A 15,835-nucleotide genomic window follows, 5' to 3' on the forward strand; every position below is an offset into this window, starting at 1 on the left:
ACCTGGGTTTGATCCCTGGGTTGGAAAGATCCCCTGGAGAAGGGAAAGGCTACTCACTCCAGTATTCTTGCCTGGAGAATTCCATGGACAGAGAAGCCTGGAAGGCTACAGTCGATGGGGTTGCAAAGAGTTGGACACGACTGAGTGATTTTCACTAACAGTATATATTATACATGAATTTTACAAAGTATGTCCTTATTTCAGAAGGTAATGTTTGCATGGCTAGTTTACACACTAGATAAAGATTCTATTTTTCTATGTAAAATAACATCTTAGCAAGTGAGCACTAATAATTTACTTACAATAAAGTGACCATTTGCTAAGATGTTGCTATGTCATGTAAACATTTTAAGGTATTTCTTTAGCTTATTTATGTAAATAAGCTTATTTTATGTAAATCCTTATATAATTATGTGCATTGTTCTTATGTAGTTGCTTTTGAAGGAAAAAAATGAAGGTAACAGAACATAGTAATAGACAAAGCTAGACATGTGCCTGGGGCTATTATGAATTTCAAAGCTTAACTCCTTAAGCTTGTAGTGGGGCCAATGAAACAGTCTTTTTGGGACAACTTTCAATCATGGGTGTATGACCATTGCAGTTGCATAGGGCCTGTCTTTGGAAGCATCCTGCCCCCGCAATGTGCCTACATATCGCCTTAAGCTTGGGGTTTAATGCTTTGCAGTCATTGTCTTGTTATTTTTATCTTTGAAATTGTGTTGCATAAGTAAAGTCTGATAATAGAGAATGTTCTGGGGCTTGAAGCTTTCCCTCAGGTGTGGTTCTACATTCACAACCCACCAGGATGAGCTCCAGGCTACCCACTTCCCCCCGGATGCCAAGATCATTGCCACCCTTTGGCTTGGTGGAGGCCAAAACACTGGCAGCCGTATGATGTGCTCTGATTTGCAGGGCAAAGCTTGTGCGAGTCTGCACTCAACCTATCTCGGAAGAGCATGACATTATATAGCACACAAAAGAAAGACTAGGGATTAGAGGACACAGCTTTTTTTCTTGCTTTTTGCACAAGGGACATTCATTCTATTTTTCACCAGACTCTGCATATTTTGGAACTAGACTTAGTAATTTACAAATATTATTATTGAATGCCATGTCTGATACACTAGCTCAGATGAGAAGGGAAATTCTGAGGTGCATGATATTTTAGGGTATCAAGTACTTATTTTAGAAAATGACATCTGGCCTTAAAGGCTTAAATATCACTTCTCCAAACTGTTGCTTTGTCAGGCACATATGTACTTACTAAATATCCTCAATAAGTCCAGCATTACCTAGTTTGTTCAGCGTGTCCTGCTCATGGAATTACAGATTTCTTAGTCAGTATCTGCACTGCTCTGGGATATGAAAAACAGGGCAGCTATCAGAGAATCACACTTATATTTTAGAAAATGTAATGGATAATTCATAAGGAGAAATTAGTTGTGCCAACGTAAAACATGATGCTGGAATTAGCAGTATGATTTTCGTCACATCAGAATAAACATTTTCAAGGTAATTTTCTCAGTATTCATAGTTTGTGAAGCATGAAATAAAATGTTACGCCAAACTAGCTATATGTTTAATGGAACATGAAGATGACAATGAAGTCTATCCATAACTGGCTTTTCCTAATTTAATTGTTTTAGACCAAGTTATATGTGTATCTGTGTAATAACTAAAACAACTTTTTATAACTTGGACCCAATACATGGGCAGAATATAAAGCATACTGCATGAGTGAGAGGAAATAGCACCTAATGTTTTTAAAAGTCCACCTAGGTCTTTGTATCTGTGTACTTAGAATGCTTCATCTACATTCTCTTTCAAACAGGTAACAACACATTGCTTACCTATCTTTTGAGAAAAAGATTGCCTCCGAAATCTTATCATTAAAAGGTTTTTGAAACATTCTTTTTTTGCACATCTTCAAGAAAAACCTCTGTCCAACTTCTTTTGCTATAGTGACTTGTTCATTTTTGTTAATTCTTTCTGAAAGAATGTTATTTAATCTCTTTCAAAATTCTCACTTGCATCAGACTTTGTTATTGTAGGCATATCATGACTAAGACAACTCTGGCATCATCCAGAGGGGACTCTGGTGTTAGTTACATCTTCAGACTATAGGACAAGATGCAGGGGGTACACAGTTTTTCCTTACGCCTTCTCCTGACTATGCTTAGCCTTCTACACATCACAGAATATAGAAGCCAATTATATTTTTATAAATGCATGGATGAAAAAGAACCTTCATGTGTATAAAACCCACTGCTGATTTTAGGCTCAACTGGACAGTCAGTCTCACATGACCCTAATAAGCCACACTTGAATATGGTTCCATTAGAAGGATATAATGCAATAAACAAAGTGAATCAGTTGGGCACAATCAGGTGATTCTTTAACATGACAGTTCCCACAAGTATCTAGGGCTAAAGTCTTTCTCCAGCACTGTGAAATGACAGCTCAGGTATAAATATGAGATCATGGGTAAGTATGAGACCTACTCTAACATTTCCCATGTCCCAAATAGGAATAGGTATCTTTTATAATAGCCCATTAGCAAAAAAAAATCACCAGTTACAAAAATGTACCTCACTCAAGAAATTCCACAAGCAATTTATACTGAAATGAACAGTTCCCCCAGACCAGATTCAGTTTACAAATCAGGGCCTATTTTTATGATAAGCAATGTAGTCTGATAATACAGCTGACATTCTACCAGTATTAGGTTTCCATGGAAACCAAGCTATAACGTTAACTCAAGGTCATATTTCTTTTCATAAAGAAGGAGAAAATATTTTGCCATCCTTCCATTCATATTAGAAAACACAAATATTGGGAATTTGAATTACCAAACAGGCCTTATTCTCTGACTTACAATGCAATAAAATTCAAAATGACAGCTATAGTTTAACTCAGAAAACTGAAAAAAGAATAATAAAATGTTCTCAAGAAAGGTAGATAAGAAAAACTAATAAAGATAAAAACAAAATTAACAAAAATTATCAAACTATAAAAGAAGATTTTATTAAAAATAATTTGTTTTATTTTGAAAAGAATGTCAAATAGTTCTTTTTGCCAAATGTTTAAATTTGTTAGGGCTGGTGTTAACAAAAATACTAGACTGGGTGGCCTAAACAACAAACATTTATTCCTTACAACTGGAGGCCAGGAAATCCAAGATCAAGGCACCTGAAGGTTCAGAGTCTAGTGAAAGCCCAATTCCTGGTTACTACTTCTCCCTGTACTTCTTAAATGACAGAATGGGTGAGAGCTGTTTGTCATCTTCTCTATAAAAGTACTAATCCCATTCATGAGTGTTCTGTCTTCATTACTTAGTCACCTCCAAAAGGCCACACCTCCGAATGACATCAGATTGAGGATTAGGTTTCAATGTATGAATTTTTGGAGGGACACAACTACTCAGTCTATCATGAGAATAAAGATGAGGAAGAAAAAATTAAATGAGGAACTTTAGGAATCAGAAGGAAAAGCACTTAAAGGATTTCTATGTTTCAGTGTAGGTAGAACAGTTAATTTTATAGAAAAAATATAAGTAACCAAAAGCCTCAAGAAACATTTAAAAAAACGATAACAAGAGAAGAAAACAAAAATCAGTCAAGACTTTCCCATATCATAGTCATAATAATAAAAAAAATTTATGAACCACTTCTATCACTGACACTGTTTTAACATTTTACTAGAGACATTAAACAAATGATAAAAGACAAAAACCACAGGTCTAAACTTTGAAAAAAAGATGAAACTCAGTATTTATATATGATATGATTACTTATCTTGATAATCCAAGAAAATTGGTAAAAATCTATTAGCTTCCCTTGTGGCTCAGCTGGAAGAGTCCAACTGTAATATGGGATACCTGGGTTCCATTTCTGGGTTGAGAAGATCTCCCGGAGAAAGGAACTGCTACCCACTCCAGTATCCTGGCCTGGAGAATTCCATGGACTGTATAGTCCATGGGGTTGCAAAGAGTTGGAAATGACAGTGACTTTCACTTCACTTCACTTCACATATTAGTACCAATAAGAGAAAGTAATTAAATTAGCTAGATATAAGGATATTTTAAAATTCAACATAGTCTTCTATACCAATAATTAACACAAAATATGATTTAAGATATTCTATCAAAATAGAAACAATAGCTATATACTATCTAGGAATAAATTTAACAAGAAATGTTAAAGATGCCTATGAAGAAAATAGTACTGAACAACCTAAAATGGAAGTCTAAATAGTTGTGATGATCTAATACATTTCTCATATTAATACTTTAATATTGTAATAAAGATGTCAATTCTGCCCAATTAGTTTATAAATCCCATGCTGACCCATGAAATTTTAAAATTTTGCCGAAAGAAAAAGACATCTGAATCTGAAATGTATAATGGAGATGAATAGTGTCCAGAAATAACATCATGTATGTATGTGAATTGTTTGATAACAATAGCATGTCAAAATACTAGATTTAGATAATTCAGTAACCATAGTTAGAATAGTTGGCAATCCATTTGGAAAATATGAAGTTAGATTCATAAGTAATACTACAACAAACAAGTTAGATAGATTCAACCAGGATGGACAAACTTTTTCTATAAAGGGTCAGATAGCAAATATTTCAGTCTATGTGGATTCTACTCTTTGTTACATATACTCGTCCCTATAGTAATAGTGCCAAATGGCGTGGGGATAGTGAATTTGGCTTCAGGTTGTAGTGCTGACCTTGATTTAGTCTCACCAGAGCCAGAATGTCCATACTTGGAAATTAGTTAGAACATCTCCTTCATTAGGGGCTTCCCTGCTGAATCATCAGTAAAGAATCTGCCTGCAATGCAGGAGATAAGGGTTCAATCCCTGGGTCCAGAAGATCCCTTGGAGAAGGAAATGTCAACCCACTCCAGTATTCTTACCTAGAGAATTCCATGAGCAGAGGAGCCTGGCATGCTACAGTCCATGGAGTTGTGACTTAGTGACTAAACCACCAATATCTATTTCATAGCTTGATATAATGATTAAATAATATGTGAAAGTATTTAGCTCTGTGTTTAGATACAAGAGAAATCTAAGTTTTTATCCTCACATTTTCCATGTTTGGCCTAATATCTGCCTTAGAATAGGTACTTCATACATTTTTATTTGACTTTATCTTGCTGCTATTAGTTTAACAGTTTGGGGGAAATAAGACAGATTTTATTGAAATGACTTTGATCTCTTCATAGTTACTACTTCTTAAAATTAAGCAGACTCATGAAACATGACACATTATCCCACAGTTTAAAATATTTTAAATTATTCAGTTCAGTTCAGTTCAGTTGCTCAGTCGTGTCTGACTCTTTGTGACCCCATGAATCACAGCACGCCAGGCCTCCCTGTCCATCACCAACTCCCGGAGTTCACTCAAACTCATGTCCATCAAGTCGGTGATGCCATCCAGCCCTCTCATTCTCTGTCGTCCCCGTCTCCTCCCAGCATCAAACTCTTTTCCAGTGAGTCAACTCGACACATGAGGTGGCCAAAGTATTGGAATTTCAGCTTTAGCATCAGTCCTTCCAATGAACACCCAGATTGATCTCCTTTAGAATGGACTGGTTGGATCTCCTTGCAGTCCAAGGGACTCTCAAGAGTCTTCTCCAACACCACAGTTCAAAAGCATCAATTCTTCAGCAATCAGCTTTCTTCACAGTCCAACTCTCACATCCATACATGACCATGGGAAAAACCATAGCCTTGACTAGATGGACCTTTGTTGGCAAAGTAATATCTCTGCTTTTTAATATGCTATCTAGGTTGGTCATAACTTTCCTTCCAAGGAGTAAGCGTCTTTTAATTTCCTGGCTGCAATCAGCATCCACAGTGATTTTGGAGCCCCCAAAAATAAAGTCTGACACTGTTTCCCCATCTATTTCCCATGAAGTGATGGGACCAGATGCCATGATCTTTGTTTTCTGAATGTTGAGCTTCAAGCCAAACTTTTCACTCTCCTCTTTCACTTTCATCAAGAGGCTTTTGAGCTCCTCTTCACTTTCTGCCATAAGGGTGGTGTCATCTGCATGTGTATGCAATATATATTTATATATAAATGCTTATTTATTTTATAAAATATATTTTAGAACAGTACATATTTATATAAAATTTATGTATTTATATTTAAGAAATTTAAAGGAAAGAATCATAAAAATTACAACAAAGTTCACATAGATATTGAATCATGAGACTTCTGTTTGGACAACATGTTTGTAATATTTTCAATTTTTTCTTAACATTATTTGCTGTTGTTGATATTTTAAAATCTTGTCCTTGCTGTATAGAAATGTTCTCAGTCACTTAAGATGCTACTTACACAAAGTTACTTGACATTTAATGACTCAAAGCCTAAAAATTTTAAAAAGAATGAAGCAATTAACCCACCAATCTGAAGAATGGGTCAGAACGCATTTCCATGAGCACTTCAACTTATTGATTATACAAGATTTTGGTATATGTTATTTATGTTTCATATTTCAATGCTGAGTAAACTTATTTAACTTGTGTAATTGTAATGGTGTATTACATGTTTCCATATTTGAAGCAAACATAAAAAAAAGAGAATGCTGAGATTTAAAAATGTTTGTATTTTAAGACCTGTAATAATGAAAATTAATGAAAATTTTTAATTGGGAAATTATACACGAAATGTTATTTGGGGTTTTCTTTAGTGGGAGAAAATATTTGAGTCTGAGATTAACAGATTGAATTGATATCTAATACCATACAGTGAAAGGCCTGGATATTGGCAATGCATCTTCAAAACTCAGCAAGACTTCAATGTATTCCTTAATACCCAATCTTAGAATCTAATCGAGGACTTAGACATGTACTAGTTATTGAATAGAAGATTTTATTCTCTACTTTAAATGTATGATCACTTAGGGCTCAGAGGCAGTATCTGCTTCCATGAAAAACTTGGTAGTACAAGGAAAGTTTCATAAATAATGTTTGCTCTTATTGTAAATAGGTAGAAAATGAATGAAACCCTGTCTCAGTGAAGTAAGAAAGAATGAGTTATTTTTCTCTCTTCAGTTTGCCACTAAAAAAGCATCTGCAACAGGAATTATTAGTTATTGCTTTCAGCCGATGGCTTTCACATTGCTTTTCTGTAAATGTCTGCCATATGCATCCCCTCTTCCCTTGCCCTGTACTTTCCACATTTCCTCGAGACACTCTTCTCATCAGAATTAATCAGTCTTTCCTATTATATTTAAGATAAAAATCTAAATATTTTCACATAGAATAAAAGAACATTTTTGGCTCCTGCTAGCCTCACATTTTCTCCCTCCACTTCTATGCTATACAATATTAAAGGTACCACACTCTCCCCTGCTTCTGCACCTTTGCCCATGCAGTTTTCTCCATTTGAAATATTTACATTTTGTAATAAATAGCAATGTATCACTTTTGCAAATTCCAACCCATCCATCACGTCTCAGTTCAAATGCCTTTTTCTGTAGACTTCTACTCCCTTGCTCCCATTCGTTATTTTAAATATATTTTATGGCACAACTTTTCTTTTACTATGACTATTACCTTCTGGTACTAATCTCTTTGAGGGCAGGAGATTCCATTTTTGAATTTCTGATTCCTAGAGCATATTTGATATACAATGGATGATGAATACATATTTTAGAATGAATAATAGATTGTTTTACCAGTTTCAATAAGCTGTAATAAATAATGATGTAGCCTGCTAAGGAGTTCTATATCACAGAGCTATGAAAATATAATTGGTACATTGACTTTTGTCTTGGTCCCAAGTACATGAATTATGTTCCTATATATTTGTGGAAAGTCACCTTTGTGTATTTTGCATACTTTTAATAGTAAAACTGAAAGTTTAATTATTGTAGAACTGTTGTCAATACATTAGTAATTGTTTGAATGCCAATTTCCTCTAAATAAGCAAAAGAAAAACATATAAAGGAAATTTATATTTCTAGGTGATACAAAAATGACACAGGCAGATACAAGCCATGCTGCACTGAGTACAGGTTAGGCCAGTTCTGTACACCCTTCTCCACTCTGTACTGGTAGTTTCGCATCATCTTAAACAACTACACGGCAAAAGCTTGTCTTCTATGACTTCTCTTTCATAAAACATCTTTAATGATGAGCCAGATTAAGCCCTCAACACACATTTACTAATTATGTTGGGTGACTTCTTTAGTTTTAATCTTAGAGTTGAGTGAGAGCACTATTTTGTTCATTTTGATTATTTAAAGTATTTCATTGTGGGACTATATCTTGGTGAAAGTGAAAGTGAGGTTGCTCAGTCGTGTCCGACTCTTTGCGACCCCATGGACTGTAGCCCACCAGGCTCCTCTGTCCATGGGATTCTCCAGGAAAGAATACTAGAGTGGGTTGCCATTTCCTTCTCCAGGGGTTCTTCCAGACCCAGGGATCGAACCCAGGTCCCCCGCATTGCAGGCAGACACTTTAACCTCTGAGCCACCAGGGAAGCCCCATATCTTGGTAGTTGAGAGTAAAAATGAAAATAATTCTAATTCATCCAATAGAATGGTAAAGATTAAGGGTCTCTCACAGAAGGACTAAAAGATTTATGCTGTTGTCTATATGTATGTCTGTGTATTGGAGAAAATATCTTGAACTTGGGCCTCACCTGCCTCAAATGAAAAGGTTTAAAACAGGGGGTTCTCAGATGGATTTAAGTGATTAAAAATACACTTAAAACCATTACTCCGTGTCTCTGAGATTTCTAATAATTTGCTATTCAATTATGGCACAAGATTTATTTTAATAACTTTTGGGATCTATTATAATAAATTTTTGCAGAAATATTCTCTATTACATCATAACGTAAAGAGAAGACCATACTTGCTCAACATTAGTGGTGCTAAGCCTGTTTGATATCAGGAGGGCAGGGTGAAAATTATATCTAGGTTTCATTTTCCAGTGTTTTCAGAAAAATTTATTCACTAACTACAAATGTGGATATAATTTATTTTAAGCTGCTAATTTGAAAATACCATAGATTCTAAAGAAAGGCTCGTTCTTGGGCAGTTGTGATATATCATGAAAAAGGGTATTTTTGGCAGTTTGATAATATATTTAGACTATATAAATTGCAATAAAACATTAAATTAGGCAAAATGTTTTGAAAATACTGTTTGGTTACTGAAAATGAAGGCTCTACCTTAATAGGTCTGATTTATTGATTAACTCTTTTTTGAGGGTGATTCATGTTGAAAAGTTTATTGTCTTAAAATTTATGAACTATTTTGAGAACTTGGTACAAATGGACAAATTTATCATAAGTTTTAAAAACTGTCAGAGGTGAGAGAAGATCTTTTAATTGAAATATAAACATGCTGCTACTAAATTTTGATGGCTGTTATCAAATATTATTTTTATATATAAAATTTAAATGGAATATATGTTCAAAATGTGATTATACTTTTAAAGTAAAATCCTTAATAATTCAAAGAACTTTAAATTGCATACTACTAACAAATTATTTCTTCATTTTAAATAATTCTTTATGCTTTATTAAACTATACTTGCTATTTAAACTGATATTTTGTCTTTTGTTTTCTTTTTTCTGACAGCTCCTTCAGGTTGGAAGGAACACCTTTATTTGGAGGCATGTCAGTTCATTTTTCTCACTTCAGATTCATCATTATGACTTCTTGAGGCCAGATCTAATTTTGAAATAACCAGGAAACTGTCCATCTTGGAGCATCAAACCCCTCAACTTGGAGCACAAATGATCACTGATATGGTCTGCTTAAAACTATCTGCCTCTAGTCTGACAGCTATGAGCAGAGCCCTGGGGGCAAAAAAAAAGCCACAGCCTTAAATGTCTTCACTCAGAAATTACCAAGAAGATAAAAAGAAAAAGAAACAGAAAAGACTAAATAAGCAAGCCTACAAAAAACCAAAAAGCAAACAAACAAAATTCATCTCACTTTATCATTGAAATTATCCCCAGATGTGAACCTCCCAAAATTTATATTTAGTAATTAAGCCAGTAAATTATAAATGGATGTATCATTTGGGAAGGTGAAAGTATAGAAATAGGTGTCTATAGCTAGAACTACTCAGCATTTCAAGATATGTAAACAAAACAAAAACATACAACAACAAAGATTGAACGGAGGAATATTGCCACAATGGACAGTATAAGGACAGAATGTTGCTGTTTGCAAAGAGAGAGGACATTTGTCATCTTGTGTTCACCTTCAAAGCCATAATGGTGTAAGAGTGTTGTTGTCAATTGCTTGAAATGTTTCTGCATTCAATCCTTCACTCCATACTGGTTGAGAGAGGGGAGGTCAGTTCTTACTGATTACTTCTCAATGCACTTCTACTATTTGCACTGTCACTTCCATTCAGGGTAATGATGTGTGCTGTTATTTGCACAGATGGTCGCATGAGTTTTGAGACCACAACAAACAGTTTCTTGCAGGAGTCCAAAAAGGAAACATGTAAGAATTCTCCAGGCATTGATTTCTCTTTCTTCTATTAAAAATATCAGTTATAAAAAAATAGACTTGTCTCAGATTAAAGAACAACTACAGAATAATAATGAAAAAGCATCAGGGTGGTTGAATGAATGAAAAAGGGATCAAAAAATTGTTTTTCTTTTTTTTTTTTAAGTGAGGATCATTTTATATCATTAACAGCGAAGAAGTCAAATACAGTGAACTGTACACTAAACATCTGTGTTGAACATCTATTTGTTCTCTTGCTTAACAACATCATTTGTAATTTGTATTTGACATATAAAAGATTTTTATAGCCATTTATCTATGCCTCATGGAGAAATGTAATTGACAAACAGCATTTTCAGTTTATTTTTCTAAATAAATGTGTTGTTTGTATTATTCGTAGTTGCTCATTCGATTTGCTTTTCATTACCTGGAAGATAAATTTTCTTTGGTCATAGGCAAGCTTTTGTCATACAAATTCAGAAGTTATGAAATACTAAAATTTTAAATATTTTGTGGTATAAAATTATGTTTTCTATTCCCTAAACTCTGAAGAAGAATTGATATATTTTTCATCAGAACTTTCTTGTCAAGGGTTTTCAATATTTCTAGTTATGCTATCTGAAGTTAGTTTTAAAATACTGAGGACATTGCTGGAAAAGAAACAAAAATAATTATTTTATCAATAAGGATGTTCACTATATTGTCTTCTTGAAATTCTGTTCTAAAAGAAGATAATTTATATATATATATATATATATATATATATGCCATTAATCATATCTAATGAGTCCTCAGTCCTACTCAGAGGTCTACTGAGAACTTCCATCATTGTATGTAAAAATGACTAGGCAATTATACTGGAACAAAAATAGTGTTCTCATCAACAAGGGATTATTGAGTGCCCACAAAGTTCTCATCCTTACTTGCAACTCATCAGCTGGAGCCTGTATTTATGATCATTGCTATCACCAGTAAGTAGTGTGCAGCTCCCACAAATCATTCATTTTTTAAAAATTGGAATATAATTGATAAAATTATGTTAATTTCAGGTATACAATATAATGATTTTATATCTGTGTATATTGCAAAATGATTACTGCAATAAGTCTAGGTAACATCTATCAGCACACATAGTTACACACTTTATTTCTTGTGGTGGGAACTTGCAAGACCCCTTCTCCTAGCTACTTTTAAATATGCAGTAGAGTATTATTAACTATGGATATGTCTGTGATGCTCTGGAGAATGGAAGACATAGCACCAGTCCTCTGAGTTCTTTGGAAAGGATTACACTCAACCCTTAGATGAGTATTTTGTGAGAGACTCTCAGAAAACCTGTTAGTAAATGAACAGAGTCCTTTCATAGAAAGACTGATCTGTTTCTGTTGTCTTTTGCTGTGCCCTGGGGGTGGTAGCCCTTTAAGAACTCTTTTTCCCTTGATTAAAATCCCATGGGACCCACAAGCATAAGCCCCATTGGCCACCAGAGCCAAGGCAATGTAGAAGTATTCTCTGGTACCAGGCCCAAAACTTGGGTTGTTGGACAAGGAGATAAGTTCCTTTAGGGGACACACAAGGGAGCTGGAGCAAGGCAGAGGGAGAGCACAAAGACTGCCTGTGTAATTGTCTTCCTACAGACCCACCCCAGGCCCTTCCTAGGCAGCAAGGTGTGCTTTGGACCAGGAAGCCTGCCCCTCAAGTCAAAGCTCCAGGAGAGATAAGTAGGCCTTTTCCTCAGAAAGACTGGTCTTTCATTCTGGTCTCTCTGCAGTGCCCAGAGGGTGGTAGTTGGCCAAGAAATGGTTCTCTGGTTGAGCCCAGGATCATATATCCCCCTGGCCTCCAAAGACAAGCAATTAAGGGATGTCCCCTGAGCAGCAGCCCACCCACCCCTCCCCAAACCGGGGGCACTAGATGTGTGTTAAACTCCCCTCTGAGAGATATTTATGTTTGGGAGGAAGGCATAGAGAGAGTGTAGAAGGCACCATGGTGAAAAAACAAAAAGAAAAAAACTTAGAATTAAAAAAAAAGATGGTGTCTGCTATAGGTAAAAGGAGGCAGGGGGCAGAGCATATAAGTGGCTCCAGCTGGGGAAAAAACACCAAAGCAGAATGTTGGAGGGGACCCAGAAAACAATGCTTAAGGAAAAAAAAAAGATAGTGCCTGCTAGACAGAGCAACAGAGCAAGGAAGAGGAACTGTTAAAGGCAGTACCACCAGCCAGCAGATCCCTGGATGTGAATTCAGTTAGATGCCTACCCCTCAGGCTGATGCTTTAAGATTAGCAAGAAAGACTGGAGTCTTGTTCACTTAAACTGAAGTTTCTGGGTTGGTAGCCTGTGCATTGAACCCTTGGTCAGGTGAGTCAAATGAGCCATTTAAAAGCGTTCCTCAGTTTGCAGTAGTCTTGTGGAGGTGGGTTTTTAAAGTTAGATGTTTTGGGGCCTCATTTCTCAGCTGCAGGTCTTAAACATTGAGGAGTTCAATGTGGGGTTCAAACCCTTTGTTCCACAGGGAGAAAAGCTCCTGGTTGAGTTCCCTCTAGATTGTGGGTCTCTGCTCTATGGGTGGCGTTTATGGTGAGATTGTGTTCTGCCCTCTCCCATCACCTTCACTGTGGGCTTTCTCTTCTTAGTCTATGCAAATGAGTTGCTTTGTTTTTAGCTTTTCTTCAGAGGAAGTTGTTCAGTATGTAGCTACAGATTCGGTGTGTTTGTGAAAAGAGATGAGTCCAAGAGCCTCCTGGGACTCCTGCATCACCATCTTACTGTACTGGAACCCCCAACAACCACAAACAAATTATGTTTAACAATTAAAAGAGTAGGTATTTAGGTTTATTCCCAAAGTATGATCTGAAACTAAATTTTCATTATATTGTTCTTCACACTTAAATTGATTTACTCTGCAATCTCTCTTGGTAGTACTTAGAGTATCCTGTAACATAATGAAGAAAATTAGTTTGTCACGCATGATTTCAACTCCCGGAAATGAAGACATTGTACATGAGAATAATCCAGAATAATCCAGAATAATAATAATAAGAATCAGATTGCCAGTTCTTGTGGGATGTGAGGCACTAAAGTATAGATACCTGGACTCTTTCAAAGTCTTTTAAAATCCATGCTGATTGCTTTGAGCTGTGAATTATTTAAAACTGTAAATAGAAAGCTACTCTCCGAACATCTAACAATAAAATCAATTAAGAATGAATGATAAAAGTTACAGTTCTTCATTTTGTGAGTATTCTCAACAGTACACAGTGATATATCTGCTGTGGTCCATGGAGAACCTCTAAAAGATTTTACAAAGATGTGACATAACCAGGAGTGCTATTTAGAAGGATAACTGGTAGTAATTTATAAAGGGAATGAGGCTAGGGAAGATGGGGCACAGACCAGAAAAAAAGTCCAAAATTTTCCTTGAATTTATTTATTCTCTTCAACTTGTTAGGTTTACTTTCCAAGTAATTTCACTTGTCCATCACTGGATCTTCTTTCATCCTCTTCAAGAGGGTAGCTTTGCTGTCTTCACAATTCAGTATTAATTTTGCAAAATCTATTAAACAATCTTCAGTTCCTTTGAAAAGTACAACTTATACGTACTTTTAGAGTTGAGACTGTCAGTGTGGGTAATCTCTGCTTCCTTGCAGTTGCTTTTAGAGTACAGGTGTTTTATATTTGCATGCACCTATCTCCTTGCTGGCCCCACTTCATGTAATTATCAGATTTATTAACACGGATAAGAACTTTATTTACTAAGTGCTCACTCTGGAACATGAATTGTGTTGAGCACTAGGAAAAAACAGATTACCAAAAAAGATGCAGGTGATATTTTAATGGAATTTAAAATCTAGTTGGAGAGAAATACATTGAACTTGTAATTTCACCAGTTAACAAAAAAAAAGTACAACTATACTAAGTTCTATGCAGAAAGGTATGCAATATGTCCAGACCATGTATCCAGTGGATCTTACTCAGTGAGGGAAGTAAACCTAGGAATAAGATCTGAAGGGTGACTAAATTGGTAAAGGGGGCAAAATCATGGGCAAAGCAGTGAAAAGGGGCATGAAAATAGGATGTCAGACCACCTGAAAACAATAAGCTTGGAGCAAAGGGTAGCACAGGGAAAACTGGTGAAATCAAAGCCAGATCTTACCTAGTAAAGCAGAAAACAAACATCATGAAAGGTAAAAATAGAAAGTATATAGAAGCAATAGCATATGTATCTGCTGTAACAAATGTGGGTTTAATTCCTGAAAAGACTAAAGCTGATCCCACTCCTTCCCTGCCATACAAAGGTTTTGTTTCTACTCCCAAACAAAATAAAACACATACAGTTGCACAATAGAACAATGGGTTGAAGTATGTTGAAAGCAAACCAGTGTGATTAAGAAAAAGCTCACTTCCTCCTTAAGGAAACTTGCTAAAATATATTCACACAATATTTTGGTATATGTGTTCTTGTTCCAACTGGCCACACCAGCATAAGGAGGTAAGGAATGTAGTCCCTTGGGTGGGCATATTGCCACCTTAAACTTGGTAATGGGACATTACAGAGGCTGGGGAGAATGAATGACAGTGTATACAATTGTCTAATTCTGCCACAAGACGTTAGAAATGTACCAATTCATCATGCCGTGAATTGAGTGTTGGATATTTTGTTTTATTTTTTTTTTTAATGTATTTATTTATTTCATTTTTGGCTGTGCTGGGTCTTTGCTGAGCACGGGCATTCTCTTGTGGTGAGTGGCATCTACTCTTTATTTTGATTCTCAGACTTCTCCTTGCGGTACCTTCCCTTGTGGGGTACAGGCTCTAAAGTGCTTAGGCTTCAGTAGTTGTGGCTTGTGGACCTAGTTGTTCAGAGGCAGGTAGGATCCTCTCAGACCAGAGATTGAACCCATGTCCTCTGCATTGGCAGGTGGATTCTTAACGACTAGATCACCATGGAAGCCCTACATGTTGGAGATATTAGACACTGAATTGTATGCAAAACTTAGGAAATAAAATTTTACACTCATCTCCAGGAGCAAAATAACATGGTCAAGTCATATCCTGTGAACACTTAATTTTTATGAATTCTACTATACTCATGTCTATTCCTTTCTGTAAACATATACCCAAGATTGGTAATGATATGGAAAAACCTCTATACATCTCCTGTTGTGAACATCTCATAGCACTAATTGTGATTCTGGTCCAGAAGATACTGTGCATTTATAGATGATATAAGAGCACTCTTGGAGATTTTTACACTTCATTGTTGTGGTATTCTAATGTGTTGGTTAGTACAATTAATCAGTACCTCATTTGTGCACACCTTAGGGTGTTTTATCAG

The 15,835-nt window shown here is 35.7% G+C and overlaps 1 protein-coding gene across 1 annotated transcript in view; it reads left to right on the forward strand.

Annotated features, from left to right (window-relative positions):
- PRR16 (proline rich 16) overlaps window positions 1-11,024 on the forward strand; it is a 302,248-nt gene extending 291,224 nt beyond the window's left edge. Inside the window, exon 3 of the transcript XR_016038058.1 lies at window positions 9,615-11,024. The gene's annotated coding sequence lies outside the window, so the exon portion shown is untranslated. The remainder of the gene's footprint in view (window positions 1-9,614) is intronic.
- Window positions 11,025-15,835: the final 4,811 nt, after the last annotated feature.

Source organism: Moschus berezovskii, chromosome 8 (assembly GCF_049115385.1).
Source record: "Moschus berezovskii isolate FMDL1 chromosome 8, NW_MosBer_1.0, whole genome shotgun sequence".
NCBI classification, from domain to species: Eukaryota; Metazoa; Chordata; class Mammalia; order Artiodactyla; family Moschidae; genus Moschus; species Moschus berezovskii.